The sequence below is a fragment of the Sinocyclocheilus grahami genome, unplaced genomic scaffold, assembly GCF_001515645.1.
Source record: "Sinocyclocheilus grahami isolate Dianchi unplaced genomic scaffold, SAMN03320097.WGS_v1.1 scaffold161.1, whole genome shotgun sequence".
Taxonomy (NCBI): domain Eukaryota; kingdom Metazoa; phylum Chordata; class Actinopteri; order Cypriniformes; family Cyprinidae; genus Sinocyclocheilus; species Sinocyclocheilus grahami.
Window position 1 is genome coordinate 172,588 of NW_015505340.1, and position 4,408 is coordinate 176,995.

The window sequence follows — 4,408 nt, forward strand, 5'->3', positions numbered from 1 at the left end:
ACTAAAAATAACAGCGATATGAAACTATTGAATGCTCCTGCTCTGAGAGCAGCATATAGTACACTAAAAATAACAGCGATATGAAACTATTGAGTACTCCTGCTCGCAGTGCTAGGGTGGGAGATGTTTAATTTTGACTGATGAAATGTTGCGGAGGCTTGAACGAGTTATGTGATCGCATATATCGGCTTCACAGACAGCGGGGTAAGTTAGCACTGGAAAAGCATGGTTTACCCCAGTTATCCCATTAGCAGCTTTGGTGCGGTGAACTGAAGCAGTCGAATCAAAATGCATACGATCGGATATTTAGACGATGATTATTAGTTTTGTGCATTTTCAACATTCCCCAATTATCTTGGTAAACTTTGGAGGCTGTTTATGTGTGATTTTTAGATTTATATTAATAAAATATATCGTAAATTCACTTACCTTACAATAAATGCGATCTCCGACGAGCAGTCGATAACGTATCTCTATAGATTCCCTCCAAATTTCCAAATGTCTTGACCCCGCCTCTGATACAATTTCATTGGTTGAATCTTTCAACCAATCATTTTCCTTCTGCCCTTAGAACAACTTTGAGTAAGTAAAACTCCCATGAGCTAAGTTTAGGGTAAGTGTAGGTGCAGACGGGTAGGTTTCGGGTAGGGTAGGTGTAGGTATGGACATTAAAAAAAGCCTCAAACCACATGAATAAGATGGTGGTAACACAATCTGATATGTAGCATTTTTCACTATTGATTTGTGCTACCTATCTTTTTAATGGAAGGTAGCACAATCTGAGCGGGTAGCACAAATCATCAGAACACTGGCACGCAATGCGGACAGGGCCAGGGACAGGGCCAGGGAAGCGGACAGGGCCAGGGAAGCGGCCAGGGCCAGGGAAGCGGCCAGGGACAGGGACAGGGCCAGGGAAGCGGCCAGGGACAGGGACAGGGAAGCGGCCAGGGTCAGTGCCAGTGCCAGGGAAGAGGCCAGGGACATGGTCAGTGCCAGTGCCAGGGACATGGTCAGTGCCAGTGCCAGGAACAGGGTCGGTGACATGGTCATTGAAATGGCCATGGGAATTTTGCATTACACTTACTGGAGATCTTTTCAATTCAGTGCTTTATTCATATGGCATGTTTTCCCTGTTTTCTCAAACAGTTTAGAAAATTCTTTCCCCTGACCTCAAATAAAAATAATTGCTTGATTTAAATGGTTGGTGTTTTTGGTAGTATTTTGGCAGTTTTTCACATAACTCCTTTCTGGCGTCAGTGGTTTAAGTTCCTCTCCCTGAGACCTGGGGGCTGTTTCATGAAACTAGTTTACCAAATAAGCCAGGCCTATTTCAGTTATTCTGACTTGCTGTCACTTGATTTGGTTTCATAAAGCAAAATTACCATAGCTCAGTCACTCTGGCAACTTATGCTGGGAAACTAATCTGGTCTGGAGCAGGTTAATGCCGAGTTAACACTGCATGATTTTCAAAATTGTCGGGTCACCATTTTCACAATGCACAACTATCTGCGGTAGCAGTCAGTCGCTGCTGTGTTCACATTGCACGATGGATCGGCGACAGGAGGTTACACACTGCGTGACTTTACAATAGGAAGAATTGCCGACAACTCTGTCTGGTCCGCAAAACTACGTTTCGCAACAAAACGCATGTGAGAATCGATAAGGAAATAACGAGAGAACCCGCGTGCGTCAGACCGGTGTTCTCGAGCAAGATGGGAATTATTAAATACATTTATGTAGCCCGCAAATTGTCTGTGAGCTGATTTCCAGCTACAAGGAGAAAAAGAAAAACCGATGATGCAGGGAGCTGGGATTAGGTGTTCTGCAAAGAGGTGGAGGTAAATAATTTTGCAGTAACTGTTATGCTGATGTTGTGGCTGGTCAAGCAAATATTTGTGCTTGTTTCTGTATGATATAATTGTTCGTATATATATTAAAATACTGATATTCTGGTCCATAACTCCTTCCCTCTGCCCTGTATCTTGGTCTCTCATTGGCTGTAGGCCATTGCCGATGTAGTTTTCAGTAAGAACTCCTTGCACACAGCGTGATTGCGAATCGCCGACAGCTCCAGATATTTAGCATGCCAAATATTTTGCGGGTGTCGGCGATTCCCTCAGATCGCTTCTTTGATGGTCACTCGCGTGAACGAGCACCAATTTGCCTCCGATTCCGGGCATTTGTCGGCGATTTCGTAAAACCTGTCGGCAAGTGAAAAATCAGGGATTTTTAAACGGCATTCACTTGATAACATCTGGTTGTGACCTTTAAGTAACTTAATAATTAGAATTTCCTTTAGGATTTCCACTGCGGTTGGATGCATTGATTACACACATATTCTCACCTTCGCAACTTCCGAAAATGAAGCTAATTACTGTATGGAATGGAAGGGTGCCAGATGGAAGGGTAGTGCAAGATATATGCCGTAACCACCACCATAGCTGTTAAATAAACACAAATTATTCAGTTTATTTGGTCATCTTTATGTTCTACAAATACAAGAGCAACAAATTTTTTTCCCTGTTGTAGAAAAACTCCTTCAGGATTGGTGCAGCTACTACTGCAGCTCCGAAATGGCCTTCTGCTACTCTGAAGGAAATGGGACGGTGGTCCTCATCAGCCTACGAAGGTTATATTAGACCTAATGCTAAAGACATTCTAAATGCCCCAAAACTGATAAGCTCTTGAATTTCTAATCTATTGCAGGTGCTGTGTTTTGACTGAGGAGGGGTTTTTCTTCTTTACCACGTATTGTCAGTGTCAACAACTATCGTGGTCCATTAAACAATTATTGCGGCAAAACTCGTGTTCTTAAGCTTGCGCTATACGTCCGCTACTTAGATTAAGCCAGTCGGCAGGGTAGCCAAGGCTCACATTTTGGTAAGTCACTAGATTAAGCCATACAGCATGGTAGCCCGGCACACAATTATTGTTCACTAGAGTAAGCCGGTCGGCACGGTAGCCGAGGCACACAAAGCTAGTACACTGCCAAAACCAAACTTAATTACATGCACATTCATATTCTAATTGTGTTTTTATCTCTGAGAGTTGTCATGACTGAAATGCAGTAATTCTCTCTCTGTGTGTGTGTGTTTTCTTTAATTCCAATAAATTTGTTTCATTTTAAGCCAGCAATAGTAATTTTCAAACAATCCAGTATGTTGGGTCAAACATTTGAGGCAAACCAGCTGGGTTTGTCCATATTTGACCCAGCGCTGGGTTGGCAAAATAACCCAGATTGGGTTGTTTAAGTATTTTTAGAGTGCAGTTATGCCAAAAGAGTATGCTGTCATATTTGATGCCATACCCCAGCAAATACAATTTGTAACAATTGAGCTTAGGTAATGGATGTTATTCTGAGACAATATATGAATTGTTCCTAGGGGGGGTGTTGATATTCTTAAACAGTTGTACTAATAAATATAGGAATATTATAACAGGTGATACAGGTCAAAAGCTTATTGTGGACCAGTCTATTTAGAATTGAAATAAAGCTTGGCGTGTTTGTGAAATATACTCTTTAAATGATAAAGTAAAAGCGGCTATATTTAAAATGTTTCATGGTATATGCAGCTAAAAGTGTGTTAGAGAGATTTAATATGGATATTGATTATTCATGTGATTTGTTTGCTAAGTGGAAAAGGAGTTCATATTACCCATCTATTTTGAAACTGTCTACACAAGGATTTTTTTTTTTTGGGTGGATATGGAAAATTTCACATAAGAAAGTCAGGGTCCAAGCCAAATTTCATCCATTTTCTTCAGGAGACTTAAGGACTACTGCACCAGTTTGGAGAACATTGTTAATAAAAAAAGAGAACGAGACTTGTATTTTTTTTCCATGAATATACAGTTGTTGATTACTGAATAAATGGTTTGCACACTCTACTGTTGTATATTTTGTTCTGGTTAATAAAAACAAAGAAGAATTAGAAGAACCAGTGTACTGACTAAACATGCTACCTATCGGATTGCGCTACTGTTTTAAGGGTAAATTTAGGGTAAGTGTAGGTGCGGATGGGTAGGAGTAGGTATGGACATTAAAAAAGCCTCAAACCACATGAATAAGATCTTTTTATTGGAAGGTAGCACAATCTGAGCGGGTAGCACAAATCATCAGGACACTGGCACGCAACGCTTCGGTCTGTGCAGTGCTGCATGAAGTCGTAATCACGTGATGATGCGCGCAGTGCAGCTGGAGGGCAGGAAGTGATTTTTCTCCATAGAAATCACTAGCAGAAACTCCAAATGCCAATGTTTTGCGCTGTTTATGGATGCTTAAATTGGCCAAACTGAGAAACCACAAGGAGCTTTTATCGTGTACGAAAATGTGTTGTTCATAAGGGGGGAAAATTCAAGAAATTGATTGAAAAACGTGGCTTGTAAACCTGCGGTCGGGAGGAGCGAA